This window comes from the organism of the source record quoted next, unplaced genomic scaffold (genome assembly GCF_019419815.1).
Source record: "Pyrus x bretschneideri cultivar Hongxiangsu unplaced genomic scaffold, Pyrus_bretschneideri_v1 Contig2, whole genome shotgun sequence".
Taxonomy (NCBI): Eukaryota; Viridiplantae; Streptophyta; class Magnoliopsida; order Rosales; family Rosaceae; genus Pyrus; species Pyrus x bretschneideri.
This window is the reverse complement of record NW_025999501.1, coordinates 9908005-9927693: the sequence shown is the minus strand read 5'-3', so window position 1 is coordinate 9927693 and position 19689 is coordinate 9908005. Positions and strand designations below refer to the sequence as shown.

Here is a 19689-nt window from a genome sequence, read left to right as displayed (position 1 = left end):
AACTTGAGATTTTTATTTTCTTTTCTTGCCAACACATCTTCAGTTTGGATAAACAGTACTGTGAAGGCAACCGGCGAACACCTTCAGTTTGGATAAACAGCACTGTTGCCGTAGAATCAAACGACTAATGAGCACCTTCAGTTTGGATAAACAGTACTGCGTCGAGGCTGACTGGTTACCTATCCAAGTCTCGGTCGAGAAGGGTTTCCGAATCCTTATTGGTAAAGATCATCTTATTAGCCTTCTTGGCGAAGTAAGGTGTTACGAGTTACGACATTCGGCATATTGAACGCCGAGTGATTTTATGATTGGATACTCACAAGTGAGTTTCAGAGATCGGCATTCTGACGGCTGAACCATATTTACCATCAAGACATACATCACCTTTGAGTACTTGTGCCCATATAGTCTGGTGTCGATTCAGCGTGCTTCTACTCTCACGAATATAATCACTATGACCGAATCCGGCACCGACGATTCGTGAACTTCGCAGAATTAGCAGCCTTGTCTGCAGGCTCGAGAATCCGTTGGTCGAGATTTGTTCTTTCCTCGGCCGCAATCGCAAGATCAAGAAGTCAGCAACACGCTCAACGCAACATCAACAAATTTTACTCCTCGGCCAAGCTCGGCCAACGAGTTGGCACGCCCCGCATTAACCGAATGACCTAGTTAGCTCATTAGTTACTTGGCCTGCGTGCCATGTAAGCTTTGTAATTTTTAGGGTCAATACATACATACGATTTTCCTAAATTCAATTTACTACAAGGAGTACGCTAGCTACTAAACACGTACAAATAATCAAAACTCAAATAGAAAATTAGATTTTAATCCTTAAATAAGATTAAGTTTAAAAAATGTCTTATACAAGATTAAATATTGATTTTAGTCCATAGACTCAATTTAATGTCAGCATTCAATGTACTTTTTTTTTTATTATTATAACTTATGGTGTCCATGAATTAAATTTTAAGAAAAATGTTGTAAATTATAATACTCATTTGAATCTAAATGAATTAGCTTTTATTTGTTGACATTTTGCATCACCAACTTATGATAAGTCTCTTATATAAGAAAATATTTTGGTAGAGATTTTTTGTTACACTTATCTTTTTGCATATTTTTTATGTGCCACTAATTTATTACAATATATTTAAGTACGGACATTTTGGTACATTAGTTCAGTATTATGTTTAGGTACGGATTTTTATGTACACTGGTTTTGTATAACATATTTAACGTATCGGACAAGTTTGGTTCAACTAGTTTGTATACTTTAGAAACCAAAATAAGATAATTCAGTGTGATAACACTCATTAGTGGGCAACTTTAAATAAGATATTCATTGAATATTAAAACAAAAATATAATATAAATTTGAATTAAGAACACATTAAAAACAAAAATCAAAATGTAATTTAACACCAATTTTTTACTAAATTTTAATCTTCTTCAAGGATTAAAGTTCAAAAATCTCAAAACTCAATTCAAAATCCGTATTACCGAACTTCATTGTACATATCAAAGTACTCGGCAATCATCCTCGAAAACACATCGTCACCATCATACTGATCAATGCTTGATGAAAACCTGCTCATGGACCCAGAGGACTCGAATGCCATCAGATCATCATGCGACACCAGATCATAACTCGGTTGCCAATGGTTATCGTGGCTTGTCACCGTATGATCACTTGTTGCCTTAACGATCAGTTCTTCTTTAACTGATGATGAAGCGAAGGATGCGAAAAATGGGTGCTCTTGTTTGTTATTCAAACAATTGGCGCTATCAAAACTAATAAATTCTGAAGAATCTCTAGGACTTGTGCAATCCAAGACCAGTTCAGAAGTTTTGACGTAGTCTCTGCAAGTGTGGGTGCCATAACATGTGGTTCGAAACATTGGTGGATGATCCTGAACCTGCGCACGTGCTTGGTTGCTTTGCACGCTTGATCGAATTTGTGAGTGCATCTAAAGTAGTTCCTGAATAACATATAACATAGCCACATGGTCAACTCCTTTCTTGAAATTATTACCACTTTAATTACTGAAATTTGTCACAATTTCACAAGCTAAATCGTATATATGTATGTACCTTGGATGCTTGGCATTGCGGATATTTTTTGCATATTTTCGCCATGCATGACCGTCATCAATCAAAGCAGGAGTGTCTCTAGTCCAACAGTGTGAAGTGTTTCTGTAATGAATCAACAAGTTGTAACTCTAGTTAGAACTTTTAAATCATTAAATTAGGCAGAATTCCCATTTATAACGTTAGCGTTAATTGGTAATGCTAGCATTATGCTTCCACTGTAAGAAGGATAGGAATGCATATTTAGATCATTAAATATAAGGAAACTAATAGAAGCATCCAAATTTTGGCCAGAATATGGCATAACTCTGGTATGGTAGTCTTTCACTCTTTTGTCTCAATAATTTCTATGCATTATTGAATAAAATAAAAAACAATTATACTCATTCACAAGAATCTAACAGTTGTTGTAAAACTTATGGTTAACATTATGTGGATGTTTAGATCATTAGATAAGGAGCAACAGAAGCATCCAAATTTTTTCAGAATATGGCATAAACATGAATATATGACAGCACTCTTTTGTATCAATAGAAATTTCTATTCATTATTGAATAAATAAAAAAAAACAATTATACTTATCCATAGAAATCTAACAGTTGTTATAAGTAAATTAATTTTAATTATAGTTGTTCACACATCCACATAAATCTAACACCTATTATAAGCAAATTAATTACAGTTATTCATCACAAGTGGATCGTTATTTAATTGTCAAAGTAAAATATTATTTAGTGTTAGGTTTATTAAACAAATGTTTAAGATTGAACAATCAATTAATCATACATGGAAAGAGCACTTAATTGGGAAAAAAAAAATTATTTGGAACAACATGTTAATGCAGATGCTGATGAGTATTACCTAGGTAGTAATTAATTAGAGAAATATAACTAATTACCTTCCCTTGTAATAACCTCTTCGATCCTTGAAGGTTGAAGTGCACCCAAGATGATGAATCTGCACCACCACCACCACCACTAGCACCGTCATTAACACCACTACCAGCATCACTAACATCACTACCACTGACACCACTTGTATTTCCTTGAATCTGATCAGAAACAAACTCCTGATCAGACTCCTTCCCATTCATAATCAAAAGGGTATTCACAACTGACCCCAAAATCTCATTAACAGTACCTTCAGCCGATCCCCCATCATCACCATTAACAAGTGATCTATTATCAAAAGCCGTACTAAGTTGACTTGCCAGTTCACGCCCATGGATCAACTCCTCCATCACCCTCTCCCTATTTGAGTAGTACACTTTCCGATCACGACCACTGCATTAATCCTAGTCTCCTGATTAACAACTAACTAATGTAGCGATTAAAAAATTAATTAATCTCTCTGTAGACGGTTTGTGGTTTTCTTAGCTGTGGCCAAATTAAGTGATATGGGAGGTATCTGTTTATATCCGTCAAAAGAATGTTCTCTGACATTGTAATTAATCGTAAGCTAATGTATGACATTGTAATTAATCGTAAGTTGATATGGCCAATTGAATATAAATGTTAAATCTTTCTTCATTTTCATGGGTAGAGAAATTTTTTAGTGTGCCACAAACGCAATCCGATACACCAAGTGTCATAATAAAATTATTGAAAAAATTTGTTTTTTAATTTCCAACCAATTGTATTATTACACTTAGTGTATCAGTCTATCAGACTATATGCCCAACAAACTAAAATAGCTCTCTAATAAATATGTCAAATATTTATTTTATTAACATATTAGTCCTATAGTTAACTATTCAAAAATAATCAAAATTCTCAATAGGACTTATGTATTAAAAAAATTAAATTAAAAACATTTAACTCCATGTTTGTTTACTATGAAAAATAAAAATAAAAATAAATAGTTGAATGACTTATCTATCACTTTGTACTTAACATCTCTCTCGAAGACTATCTTGATATATTTTTAGTTTTAGCAAAAGCGTATTTGACATTTCCTTTAAAATCTCATGTTGAGGGAAGGAAAAGTGACATCCAAGAATGACAATCCGAAACCACGCACGCGTTTCAAGTCTATATTTGGTTGACTGTTCCACGCGCGGTTGTTGCATACTTGTTGCTATCGTACGACATGTTTACGGCGTCATTGCATGAGGTAAGCTAGTGTCGTCAGCCACATGTTCCTATTTTTTAATAATATTAGCAAACCAACAATATAAAATCAGTAGTTGTTGGGCCATCTATATTATCAAATTTCTTCGGCTTATCCTAAGGAATTAGACTTTCAACTGCTTTAGATTTAAGGCTTATCCATGACAACATGAATCACATAGATATATTTGTTGGTTTCAGTAGTGGTGGTTCAGTGAGATGGTGGAAGTGGTGGTGGCCATAGTAGATGTGTGATAAAGGTGGAGGATGTGGTGTTGGTGGCATAAAAGATTTTTTTTTTTCCTTAAATAAATGCTGTGCATTTTCTATTAATATAGACTCTATTTTTGAAAAACACAGGAAATATTAATTTGATGTTTTACAGAACTTAGGCTAAATAATTTTTTTTCATTTTTTTTATTTTTTGAGTTTATTTTCGGATAGCAATGTTAGTTCCCACAACGCCCAGGATAGTGGATCATCTATGTCTTATATGTACATGCCCACCTCCATATACCATGAGGTATTTTGGGAACTCACTGGCTTTGGCTTCCATTGGAACTCTGAAGTTAAGCGAGTTCAAGCGAGAGCGGTCCTAGGATGGGTGACCCACTGGGAAGTTCTCGTCTGAGTTCCCAGAAACAAAACCATGAGGAGATGGTTGGGGCCTAAAGCGGACAATATTGTGCTACGACGGAGTCAAACCCGGGATGTGGTGGAGCCCGAGACTAGGATGTGACATAATGGTATCAGAGCCACTCTGCCATTCGGTGCTAGTGTGTCGACGAGGACGTCGGCCCCTAAGAGGGGTGGATTGTTAGATCCCACATTGCCCAAGGGAGTGGATCCTCTGTGCCTTATATGTACATGCCCACCTCCATATAGCACGAGGCCTTTTGGGAACTCACTGACTTCAGATTCCATCGTGACTCCGAAGTTAAGCGAGTTCGGGTGAGAGCGGGCTTAGGATGGGTGACCCACTAGGAAGTTCTCTCTGAGTTCCCAGAAACAAAACTGTGAGGGCATGGTCGAGGCCCAAAGCGGACAATATCGTGCTACAGCGGAGTCGAACCCGGGATGTGGTGGGGCCCAGGCCGGGATGTGACAAATGTACCAAAGAAGCCTGTATTTTTTCTAGAGAATCTTCTAATGTCCCCGAGAAACTAGAAATAGATTCTTTAACCATAAAAAATTCAGTTCAAATGTAGGATACCTATCCAAAAGTCGATCCGTTTTTGGTATCTTCAAAATGGAAAACTGTTTTGGAAAACGTTAAAGGACACACACTAATTGAAACAACTAAAATAGAGAGGGTTCTTGTTGTAAGATCATCGTAATGTAAAACTATACAAGGAAAATTCTAAAACTATAGGGTTCTTGTTGTTTTATAACTTTGTGCATTTCGTTTCTATTCACAGATCGTATCGAATTTTATGATCTCTACGTATTGGAGAATTGATTTGATTATGAATTGTGTCATGCATTGTATAAGAAAAAGGTTTAAGCATAATTAGGTTTCCATTAATCACTTAACAATGAAGAAATAGGAAAGACTGCTTCTTGTTTTCTTTTTATTCTTTCAATAATTAACTGTGTTTACACAATTTTATACACCGAGAAAGCAATAAGTTTCTTCAAAGAAACCGAACATAGACACAATTCTCCTAAATTCAATTTACTACAAGGAGTACGCTAGCTACGTACTAATCATCAAAACTCAAAATTCAAAATCCATATTGCAAAACTTCACTATATATATCAAAGTAAGACTCGGCAATCATCCCCGAAAACACATCTTCATGATCATACTGATCAATGCTTGATGAAAACCCGCTCATGGGCCCAGAGGACTCAAACGCTGTCAGATCACACGACACAAGATGATCGCACGGTGATGAATGGTTGTGGTCGCTTGTCACCATATGATCAGTTGTTGGCATATCTTCTCTGACGAACACTTCTTCTTCAACTGATGATGAAGCGAAGGATTGCGAAAAATGGGTGCTCTTGTTTGTTTGTCAAACAATTGACGTTTTCAAAACTAATGAACTGTGAAGAATCTCTAGGACTTGTGCAATCCAAGAGCAGTTCAGAAGTTTTGAGGTAGTCTCTGCACTTGTGGGTGCCATAATATATGGTTCGAAACACTGGTGGATGATCTTGAACTTGTTGCACGTGCTTGGTTGCTTTGCAAGCTTGATCGTATTTGTATGTGCATCTAAAGTAGTTCCTGCGTGTATATATAGCATAACTGTGGTTAACTTCATTTATTGATATTATTACCATTTTAATTATTGAAATTTGTTACAATTTTACAAGGTAAATCGTATATATGTATCTACCTTGGATGCTTGGCATTGTGGATAATTTTTTGTCCATACTTTCTCCATGCATGACCGTCGGCAATCAACGCAGGAGTGTCTCTAGTCCAAGAGTGTGAAGTCTTTCTGAAATGAATCAACAAGTTGAAACTCTTCGTTATTAAAACTTTTAAATCTCATTAGGCAAAATTCCCATCTATTTTCTATGAAGGATAAGGAACAAATGAAGCATTCAAATTTTGTCAGAGGATGGCATAACATGAACATATGAGTGCAAGTGGTAATCTTCACTCTTTTGTCTTTCCAGAAATTATATGCATTATTGAATAAAAAATAATTATATTCATCCACAGGAATCTAACAGCTGTTGTCTGAGTATATTATTTATAATTATAGTTGTTCACACATATATATAAATCTAACAGCTTTTATGAGCAAATTAATTAACAAGTTGCAACCCTTTGTTATTAAAACTTTTAAATCATTAAATCAGACAAAATTCCCATCTATTTTGTATGAAATGTACAGTTAACGTTAAGTGGTAATGCTGCCATGGTAAGAAGGATAGTAATGGATATTTAGATCATTAAATATAAGGAACAAGTGGATATTTGGATAATGAAATATAAGGAACAACAGTAGCATTCAAATTTTGTCCGAATATTGCATTAAATGAACATATGAAAGCAAGTGGTAGTCTTCAATCTTTTGACTCTACAGAAATCATATGCATTATTAGGGAATATATATATATATATATATATATATTCATCCATATGAATCTAACAGCTATTGTGTGAGTAAACTAATTACAATCATGTTGTTCACACATCTACATAATCTAACAACTATTACGAGCAAATTAAGTAACAAGTTGCAACTTTTTGTCATTAAAACTTTTAAATCATTAAACCAAACAAAATTCTCTTCTTTTTTTTTTAATGAAATGTACGGTTAACGTTAAGCAGTAATGCTGCCATGGTAATAAGGATAGGAATGGATATTTAGATAAATTCAATATAAGTTACAACGGTAGCTTTCAAATTTTGTCAGATATGGCATAAAATGAACATATGAGAGCAAGTGGTTGTCTTCACTCTTTTGTCTCTACAAAAATTTTATGCATTATTGGATAAAAAAATAATAATTATATTTATCCACAGGAATCTAACAGCTATTGCGTGAGCAATCTAACAACTTGTGTTAAATTAATTATAATTGCAGTCGTTCACATATCTACATAAATCTAACAACTATTATAAGCAAATTAATTATAGCTTTCCTTATCACGCACTAGTGGATGATTAATTATCAAAGTAAAAGACTCTTTAGTATCGTACGTTTCATACACAAATGTTTGAGATTAACAATCAATTAATCCTACATGTGAAGAGTCTTTAACTGGGAAAAAAAAAATCATTTTGAACAATATGCTAATTAATGCAGATGTTGACGAATATTACCTAGGTAGTAATTAATTAGAGAAATATAACTAATTACCTTCTCTTGTAAGAACCTCTACCATCCTTGAAGGTTAACGTGCTCTTACAACTGATCTCCTCCTCAGTACAATCTTCAGACTTCATAGCAGCTGCATGATCATGATTAGCATCCGCAGATGATGAATAAGCACCACCACCACCATCACTACCACCGTCACCAACACCACTACCAACACCACTACCACCACCACCAACACCACTACCACCACCACTCCCACCGCCACTAACATCACTACTATTTCCTTGAATCTGATCAGAAACAAACTCCTGAACAGACTCCTTCCCATTTATAATCAAGAGGGTACCAACGAATGACCCCAAAATCTTATTAACAATACCTTCAGCCGATCCCCAATCTTCACCATTAACAAGTGACCTATTATCAAAAGCCTTACTAAGTTGACTTGCCAGTTCACGCCCTTCTATGAACTCCTCCATCACCCTCTCCTATTTGAGAGCACAATTTCCGGCCACGACCACTCCTAATCCCCCGATTGCCAATTAATTTATAAAATGATTAAAAATTAATTAATCTCTGTGTTTGTGAGGGTTTATGGTTGCTTAGCTGTAGCCAAAGCGACGGGAGGTATCGTTTTATATCCGTCAAAAGAAGCTCCTTAGGTTGAAGGAAGGAGAAGTGAAGGTCCAGGAGTCACAATCCGATACCATACACGCGATTCAGGTATATCTTTCCAACCAAAGGCCGGATGAGCCTCCACGTAATGCTATATTTGGTTGATTGTTCCACACGCGCTTGTTCTGTGCTTGTTGCTATCTGAAAATAAACTCAAAAAAAAAAAAATGCAAGAGTGCTACTAGAGAAAAATCACCAGTTGTTGGGCCATCTATATTGTCGTATTGTCTTATTGTAATTCGGAATGAGTGTTACTGTATCCACTTTATTGTTTTATTTTTTGACTTATCATAAAAAGTTAAAAAATTAAAATACTATTTTTCCATCTATTATTTCTAAAATTACCTCTAATGAACTTCAAAAAAAAAAAAAAAAAAAACCCCCTTGATCTCCTTAATCGTATCACCACACCTTCATTATAGTATAGCTGACTTTCAATGAAACTTTGGATTTGGGTGCTGGGTCGAGGTCCAGCTATTGTGGACTAGTTGGTGGTTTGTATTTTCTCTACAGGTCGTTAGTTCTCTGAAACTTTGGATTCAAAACAACCCACCAATGACTTGTAATGAGGTTGTGACCTTCTTGGTGTTGGAAAGATGAAAGCATTTTAGGGAAAATCATGAGCTGCTTTGTTGTTGCCTCTCTTAAGTTTGAGTGCATCTTGTCGAACCCCAGCCCCATTTGACACCCAACCACACCTAAACCCCTTATATACCAGCCTCAATTTCAGGCCATACCAATATCCACTTTTGCAGATCGGTGCCGCGAAGGAAGATGAGAGGTGATTACTTGTTAGTGGCAAGTCATCCGGTTTTCTCTTTTTCCCCTCTCTTATTTTGCCAGTCATACGATCAAATCCACTCAATCATGGCCGTTACAAAATAGTACCGCAAACTGCTATGTAGTACCACATAAGGTCTAAAAGTCCTTTTATAAAAGGATAAAAAATTTCATCTAACAAGTGTGTCGAGAAATAGGACAACTGGATGAGTTTTGTGGAGAATGAGTCTCATATTGATGAGAGGAGGGACATTTCATGGGTTTATAAGTTGGCTACTTCCCATATTGCCAATTTGTTTTATGGTGAAATCTCAACTTTCTTTATGGTATCAGAACAGGTTGTTTCATGTGTGAAGCTCAACGGCCACACACGCTCCATGTCACCCTATTTGTGTTCACGTGTTTGCCTTGAAAAATCGCCACACGTAAGATAGCGTGTTGAGAGTCCCACATTGATGGAATAAGAGACCTCACACGGAACTCATTCTCAACAAGTTAACAGCATTCGTCTGAAATAATATTCGCTTCCCAGTTGGGCAAATTCCGATTGCATCCTTTATGATTGTGCTCTTTGAGCCTTTGAGAGGTGGAGATTTTAGTTGTACATGGCAAAGAGTGTGGCGTTAAGGTGGTAGTTTGCATCACCAGCGTCCTTGTTCTTCTATATTTACTGTCATGATTCATATTATCATGTACCGCAATTAATTCATCATTTCACATCTAAATGTCTCACGTGTAGTTATATAACCCTTTAATATCAAAGGATCTTTGTATTCAACAGTTTTCCCATCAAAGTGATACTACGAACTAATCTTTAGAATATGATTTCAACTTTTCCCGCGTTAGAAAACTCATGATGTTAATGTCTCTTATATTGAGTGATTTTATTATTGAATTTCACATGTAGTTAAGTTATACAGCTTTTAATAGTGCAAACGATAAATATAGTACGAATAGTTAAACTTGGTAAAAATCTTTTGAAGTTCTTGGATCAAATTTTGTTGATTTGTATTATTTTCTCTAGATGATTTTTAGCATTTTAACACAAAATAAATCTCCCCCTCTTTAAGTGTTTATAGGGTGAAATAATATATGGATTCAGATTCCACTTCTTGTAACTCGTGATATTAGTCCTAATAGTAAATTAGGCAAACCCGATCTGCATCAAACTCGAGTGCTTATTGTATTATAAACAACCCAAGGCCCCCCCCCCCCCCCCCCCCCGGGGTTTTGGGGAGGTAAGGCATCGATCTTAAACAAGTTGAAAAAGCAGTATAAACAAAGAAATTAATAGGTTGTTTTATGGAAAGAAAAAACAACAAAAAATAATAAGAGCTAGAGCACTAGCTAGCCTATACTGCATGTGATTTTAAACATGGTAATGTTAGAGAGATTAAATTTTTATGTCAAATAATATGGTAGTTGATGATTTATTACTCAAATGTTGATTAACGTACTTAATTTCTATTTATTACACATCATTTGATTTGCAAATTTGATTTTCCTAACATTATCATTTTAAACATATGTTGGAGGTCACGGCAATGTGTGCTTTGTCGACCCAGATGCATCTATTCATGAGTCATGACTTCAATACTTCAACTTTTGATCCCGTAATTTTAAGTTTTCTTCTACTCTTGAGCAGGGCTGGCCCTGCCGTTCGAGGCTCAAAAATTTGGGGCACCAAAAGTAGTAGGACATTTTATATAAGTTTATGTCATATTTTTATAAAGGGAATTGTTATTAGTACTTCAAAAATCTCGTTCTATTCTCCAAATTTTTATATTAAGAAAGAAAAATACACTTGTGAGGAGTGTAAAATAAGATTTTTGGAGTGTCAGTAACACTTCTCTTTATAAATAGTAAACAGTTTGATTCATCATTAAAGTGTTGTTTTATCAATTGCTGGTATGTGTTGCTTTTTGGTATGTTTGAGGTTGCGTGTTTGATCCTCGTTAGTGTTTTGTAATTCAATTAGGCTTTGGTTTTAAAAATTGAATACTAAAAATCAAAGAGGAATCAATTTAGCTAATCAACGAATAGAGAACATAGAGTACGTTGCTCCTCTTGGATTCGATTACCGACAAATTCAACATTTAAATAGAGTGTAATATGCACAAGTGCTTATATTTTTTTGTCCAATTTTAGGGTTTTGAGTGTTAGATGGTATTCATATAGCTTTCCAATTTATTATTATTTTGACTTTTAATCTTGGCATCGTTTATGTATTCAGTTGTGCTCTCTAGATCGCATAGGTTTCCTCCCCTCCAGTTGTAATCCTTTTTCAATCCACATATTATCTTCTATCAAGATATTAATTTTATCGTTGTTAATAAAATTAATTAGTTTGTAAAAAGAATATCTATTAGTCAATCTACAAAGAGCATCATTTGAAATTTCATCCCAACATTTGAAAACTTAGGACCGGCCGTGCTCACGAGTCATGAGTTACTTCGATACTTCAACTTTTGGTATGAAAGCTAGGGCAAATCAATGTACATAATTTTAAGTTTTCTTCTTTTGGCAAGTTATTTAGGAAGAAATATTGGTAACATGCATGGTTATGTCGCTAATCTACCTCAGTATATATGACAGTATGGTGTACTGTTTGTAAATATACTTAATTGATTGATAATGCTACATGTCGGTTCTACAATTACGCTGAAAGACTAATCGTCCCTCACTATTTTGATGATGTTTGTCATACGGATAATTTCGTCTAAGAAAGAGAAATAAGCATATGGGTACATTCAGGTCATCATCATTTTTTTCTTCTGCCATGTTAAGTTACAAATCATTGTCGATGCAAATTTATACCGTCTGTCTTGACGAAAATGCACCTGTAAAACAATTAACAACTTTAATCAAGGACCTAAGCCTCATGCGCCCACAAGGTGGGGGGATTAGGCCAATGAATTTCCGATGTAAGATCCCACATCGCCTAGGGGAGTGGATCATGTAATCCTTATATGTATATTCCTATCTCTACCTAACACGAGGCCTTTTGGGAGCTCATTGGCTTCGGGTTTCGTAGGAACTCCGAAGTTAAGCGAGTTTGCACGAGAGCAATCCTATGATGGATGACCCACTGGGAAGTTCTCGTGTGAGTTCCCAAAAACAAAACCGTGAGGGTGTGGTCGGGGCCTAAAGCGGACAATATCGTGCTACGGTGGAGTCGAACCAGGGATGTGGTGGGGGCCTGGGCCAGGATGTGACAATTTGGTATCAGAGCCAATCCCTAGCCGAAAGTGTGCCGACGAGGATGTCGAGCCCCTAAGGGGGGTGAATTGTAAGATCCCACATCACCCAGGAGAGTGGATCCTTGTAAACCTTATATGTATATTCCCATCTCTACCTAACACGAGGGTTTTTGGGAGCTCACTAGCTTCGGGTTTCGTAGGAATTCCGAAGTTAAGCGAGTTAGCGCGAGAGCAATCCCATGATGGGTGACCCACTAGGAAGTTCTCGTGTGAGTTCCTATAAACAAAATCGTGAAGGTGTGGTCGGGGCCCAAAGCGAACAATATCGTGCTACGGTGGAGTCGAGCCTAGGATGTGGTGGGGGCCCGAACCAGGATGTGACATCCGATGTTTAAGTCAGTTTCTCTGAGAAAGTAAAGTGTTTAGGGTTTTTTTAGGGTAGCCAAAAGCTTCTCAAATTTGGTAGAATATGGGGTATATATAGGGGAAAGGGCCGGCCATAGTGTTAAGGTTTTACCCTACACATGGCTTGGCATCCTATTGACCAAGGTTTATGGAGAAATATTCTCAAGATATTAAATAGGAAATAATATCTTGAGATAATGAAGTAATTATCCCTAATTGATTTAAATTGGGGTCACTTACTTGATTTGAGTCAATCTTCAATTGGGAACATATTAAAGATAGGACTTGGGTTATTAATCCTTATCTTTAATGCTTTGACTTTTCCTTGCCAAGGGCAGGTAAGCTGTGGGCAGTTGTATTCAGCTGCTGAGACCTTCAAGGATGTGAGCTGCACTTGGGAGTGTCTGAGGAGCATACCCATTTATTGAGGACAATCTTGTCTTTCTCGAGTAAAAGTTCACGTGTCACCTCTAGAATTTTAGGATTATTTTAGGCTCCACAATATAGGCAGAGGTTTCTTGGGTTGGTAAAATGATTTTACAAATCTTCATCCTTACAGGTAATAGGTAATCTGTTGTTGTTATTGGATTTGATTCCAATGGTCACTGCATTCATTTCTTCGTTTTCTTTTCTTTTTGAGAAGTAGCATGTTCACTTAAAAATTTGAAGTTTAGGAAGCCTTTCAAATCACCGGATATGAGATGTAGAGCTTATTTAAGAGGGATTTGTCTATATTATATTTACATGCCTTAGATTTACAAGTAATTCCTGCCAAATCAAACGTTTGATTTTCAGTGTTACTAATTCATTATATACATGATTTCTCATCGATAACTCAATTATTTGTTAGCCTGACCATGATTCAGTTACTATTAGCTGCAAGTTATTCTAATATTTCAGTCTTAAAATTTAGGCTAAAGATTTAACATTGTACAGTAGTTTTGATCGTAAAAGACAGTAAATTGAGATGGTTTGAATCACTATTGGCAATGGTTTGGTTTTGGAAACTTTTTCGCTTTGTGTCAATATACAACTGTTTATGAGTATTTAATTATTATTATTATTGGAAAAGTATTTATGAAAATGAAGTGTTAATGGCATTTCAAAAATCACATTCTACACTCCTCACAAATGTATTTTTCTTTCTAAATATAGAAGGTTTGGAGTATAGAATGAGAATTTTGAATGCCAATAACAATTCCCTCATGAAATTATGAGTACTTAATTTACACAGTCAGTAATAGAAACAATGCATTGCATGGGCTAAGCAAATCATCTTAAGTACACAATTGGACCAAAAGTTTGCTTGCTTCCATTTTTGTTAAAGCAGTAGCTAACTCAGACTGGTGGAGGAAGCATTTTCTAAGTAGGCCTAGACAGATTACTATTGCAGTCTGTCTAATCGTCTAAAATTCTTATGTTCAAAATTATTTCATTAGAAAATGCCAATCAAAGCCCACCAACTCCGATCACAGAGTTTATAGAGGAGATCAAATATAATATGTAGCATGCTACATATTTTGTAAACAAAGGTCAATTATATATTTATGGAATATTGTATTTATTCGCATGCTACATATTTTGTTTAAATGCTTATGTGAATAGTATTTCTCCATTTCTGCCACAAGATTGCAATGTTATTTGTTGTAATGTCCATGCTTATGTGGTTGATGAAATTAACTGAATAATTATGTTCTTCATCCTATTTAGCTGCTCTTTATCACGATTTTGAATTGTTTGAGTCAAGAATACTCTGGAGGTGTGGGGAAGTGTATCTCACTGCTAAGGTAAATACTGATTACATTTGTTAAGATAGCTACAATACCAGCTTTTAAGATAGAGAGAGATAAAGGAGATAAGAGAAAGTTGTATAAGTAGAAATGTTTTTCTTCCTTTGTTGAAACTATATGATTTACATTGTTCACTTATATAGAAGCTTTCAACGCTAAACTTGTAGAGCAAGTACTCCTCTTTAACTACCTCCTTATATCAACTAACTCCCGCTAACCAAAGCACCAGATTCTAACTAACCAACTGTATGCATAACAACCTATTTAATCTTTTGACAAGTGGCTTTGTTTTGACCATTGATAACTTCCTCACTTGGATCACACTCTTGAACTTCATCCTTCTTACAACATCCACCTGACGTGTCTTGGACAATTTGTTTCAAGTGTATAGTGTTTAGTTATAAATTGATACCATTATGTTAACTAACTACTCCTTTTATACCTGTTAGCATTCTCCAACCATGACTTTTTTTGGGAATCCATGAAACCAGGTGGTGGGGAAAGCCATCTAGGGAACTTCTAGAACTAATTAATAGAGGCTTTGGTTCTTTTGAGAGATTGATTGATCACTTAAGTACTAAGGGTACAAGTAAGTAATACATTTAGAAATACAGTTAGCAAGTTTATTAGTATTTGGTTAGAGTTGTTAGGCTTTCTAGTATAAAAATAGAGTATGTAATCTTCATTCTTTTAAGTCAATATACAAGTCTCATATTTCTCCCTCCAAATTCTCTCTAGTACTCATCTTTCTCAGTTACTCTTTCTTCATCATTTTCTCTTCGATTCTCAAATATTTCAATGTAGTTAATATGGAACTAATTAATAGAGGTTTTGGTTCTTTTGAGAGATTGATTGACAACTTAAGGTTTGATATAACTTTACAGTTTGGTTATGGTTGGGCAAAATAAGCTGATTGTTTGCAGATTTGTAAGGTTTTCTAGACTATCTACCAAATCAGTTGTATGTAAATAGTATGTACATACACATCAAGTATTATCTTTTGTACAGAAATAATACTATATAAAAAAAATTTGTATGATTTTCAATTCCACACCATCGTGCGAGCATACCTTGGTAGTAACAACTAAAGCCTAAAGTGAGTTTGTATAAATCTCCTAAACAAATTAGCAGACACGGCATTGGATGATCTGTTGCATTGACCAATTTTTGGCACTATATCACATACCATTCCTTCCAATATTAATAGATCAAGTGGCATGCAACCACTCGTCTCTTCTCGTTCATATGATTAGATTAACTTATATACTTGATCCCATTTTCGTGCATTTTTTTTCCGATCTCCTGTCAACTTTTATGACATTTGGTACATCCCCTTCTGGTGGTCACCAAATAAAATCTTCCCAATGTGAACGTTGATTCAAGGGTGACCAGAATTTTCAACAACAAACGTGGCTTCTCATTGCAATATATAATTGCAACTTGTCCAAGTTTCTAGTCCGTTTTTGTCTTCAGATTGAAGGATCATGAAACTTTGTTGATATCACACTCTGCAGTCTACACGTGCAATAAACGGAATACAACTACCATCAATCATTGCAATTTGTTAAAGGGTTGTTGGAGTTACTCTGCTGCAATCAAAATTCAAGGTAAAACTTGAATCGAAAATGAACGCGGATTGTTGTTGTTGTTGTTTTTTTTTTTTCCATTTAATTTAATTTTCTCTTTCTACGCAGATGATATTTTACTGTAATAGTGGAAAATAATTATGTTTATGCATTTTAGTGCGTGTTCCCTTCCTGCCTAACAACTAACAATTTAAACTGATAATATTATCATTTGCAAAAATTTCTCTTTCTACACACTTTTTTTTATTTATTACCAACAAATTTAATAAATTAAATAAAAATAACGTCCATTAAATCAAATAAAAAGAGCACACAATACAAATTAAAATGTGTTTAAGGAGAGAAAAATAGTATGTGATTGGATTATTACTACTTCCTTTGATTAGTCAACCCTACACCGGTCCACTTCACAGTGAGTAAGCAAGAAAACTACTTCCTTTGACAAAGGCGTGTCGTTTACGAAACAAATACAAAAAAAAAATCAAAGACAAGGCGTGTTACCAAAAAAAAATCCATTTTGTGGAAGCAATGACAATTAACCGTGCAATCTTTCAGTACTGTTGACCTCTTGCTTGAGTTTTGATTAATATTTTGAGTAGTGTTCTATATCCCGCTACATCTCTTTTTTCCTTTTTCTTTTTTCTTTTGATACAAGTTATATTTTATATTAAATTTATCTATATTACAAAAAATAAATTCAAATCTAGCTTACTTGTCTACTGACAAAGAAGACGACGTCCTAACCAACTGGCTAAGCCCAAATGTGCTCAGCTCTTTTATGATTAATCTTGGTTAATAATAGAATTAATGAATAAATAATTTTATTAGTACACGTGTGTTGACTCCTTTATGGGCTAGGATGGCAACATAGTGTGAACGACTCTTGGCGCTTTTTTTTATTTTTTTGAAACAAGAAAAAATTTCATTACTGAATTACAAAGAGTCCACAACCATTACAAGTTGTCACATGGATATAATCTTCAGTGACCAAATAAATTGATCTGAAGGTAATTCGCACAAGCTAGAGTTAATAATAACCTCCAAATTGACAACTACAACTGCACACGTACTAGCACAAGCATTGTCAGTACAAATCCACCACAAAGACTGCAGACGGAACAGATTTATAACGCATCCCATGTAATATCACCACCAGAACAGATCTTTGTTAATATGCTGATTGCTCCTGAGTTGCTGACTATGAAATCCATTTCAAGATTACGTCGTGGTGCTGACCGCATTCCTCCAACTCCATAAAATATATCCAATGATAATGTATCTTTCTTACAACTAGGCAATAAACTAGATCCATTAGCTTCCCTTTTCCTTTTCTTCCCGAGTAGCATTAGCAATAAACTAAGTTTTTAAATTCTTTAAATGAAAGTAGAAAACTTTAGTGATATGGATGAAATGTGCCCCCGGCCGCCTCTTAATAATGGATGGGGGATCCAACTCCAACCAATGTAAAAGCTCATTTTACCGTAATATGAGTGTAGCAACATCATCAAAATAACTTTAAAACCATGAGACTTTATATCTGAAACGTAAGACCGATCTGACTAAAAAGTCATTCAAAGCTTGATCGAAGAACTAGCATTTGTTGAAGAAGCTATAGTAGAGCATAATTCGAATTTTATTTGTGAAAAAAAAAAATTACAATAATTCAGCCTCCAATCGTGAGGTACTTCTGCTCAAAGAGCCAAATCTAAATGCGAGCTTCCTGCAATTTTCCCCAAAAAAAAAAAAAAAAAAAAAAAAAAAAAAAAAAAAAGGAACAAATAAAAAGTCAAAACTCTAGTAAGAAAATTAACCGAGATTTGAGCTTTGTAAGAAACTCATATGACAAAATCAACAAAATAGAGTGGAAAAGATGGCCTGCACTTTTAACGCATGCTGCAGGCCTAGGACTTCCCCTTTGCTTATCATCATTTTCTAATCCAAAAATAAATTTTCCAAAACCAAACAATCTGTGGAATAATTAGAACTTAGCACAACGCACGCACGAAATTCATATTTGGAAAAACCCTTAATTCCCCGTGCAACCACTTAAACCAATTAAACTAGTTCAAAAGAATCGTCTTCCACAACCACTTCGAAAATCAGCAAAAACAAAATTGAAAATTCAGAGCTATTTCTCAAAACATTAACTCCCACAACTTCAAATTATTCCCAGTCGTAGGGTTTATGCTGACCCGAATTGAAGCATCAGAGAAAGGGTAGCGGCGAGGGAGTTCTAGAGAGAGAAAGTGGTTCGGAGGAGGTGAAAGAGTATGACTTTTAGAGATAGAATGAAAGAAACGCCGGTGAATCAGACTTCCACGTTCCAACCAATCATCTCCCCTTCATCTCAGGATCCAAAAACACTAGTTGCCAGTTCTGGCAAGGAGAGGCTTTTTGGTTGGTTTGGTGGTCCATCATCACCAGCTAAGTCGCGGGAAGAAGAGTGAGAGGGAAAAGAGTGTTCGGGTAAGAAATCTCACTAGGAGGGGTCCCTGGCTCAAGCACACATTTTCTCGAGGAGTTGGCACTTTGTTAGATTGTCGAGCTCCGGCTTGCCGAGATGCTGCAAGAGGAGGGCAAAGTTAGTTCTGAAAGGTGCCTTTGTGGGGCCTTAGGTGTAGGTCTTGAGGCCACAATCAAAACTAATTAAGTGCTTAGGCTTGCCACTGCCATCTCAGTATGGCAAATGTAGAACAAGTGTGTTTAAGCCGATTACTTGCTCCCCAAGTTATTCTAACTTCTTGTTATCAAAGGATTGTCATAGATGGGTTAAGTCTACATTAAGTTCTTTTATATGCCTAGAGATCAAGGACTTTTAGTTGGTCATCTTGTATGCTTAATGGGTGGAGGTCCAGATCTGATCAAGTCATCAGTTTAATTCACATTTAGTCTTCTTATGACAGTAAAATCACTAAGTGAACCAGATTTGAGAACTGATGGAACTTTTGGTTCATCAAAAGACTGGAAATGACTTGAATGTATATTGGGGAATACATCATAACACCAGATCTATTAACTTAAAGACAAAACAAAGAGAGTTGGACAAGCTTTCACCTTGTCGGGCAAAGTTTAAACGTCCTACGGTCTCTTCCCTTTGTAGTTACAAGGAGTTGAGTACTAAAGTAGGATGAGTGGCGAACAAGTTACACAAGAGAATCGATACTACAGTATTTAGAAAAGGTAGCAGAGTTTTTACACTTAGACAAAAGATGTCTTTTTGAGGGGAGTTTACGGCTAAAAGGGTACAGAATCTGGACAAAGCACAGCTTTCTGGGT

At 35.5% G+C, this 19689-nt stretch overlaps 2 pseudogenes; both read right to left on the bottom strand.

Annotated features, from left to right (window-relative positions):
• Positions 1 to 1495: 1495 nt before the first annotated feature.
• LOC103939451 lies at positions 1496 to 3376 on the bottom strand (annotated as a pseudogene).
• A 2399-nt stretch (positions 3377 to 5775) lies between these two features.
• LOC108865304 lies at positions 5776 to 9350 on the bottom strand (annotated as a pseudogene).
• Positions 9351 to 19689: the final 10339 nt, after the last annotated feature.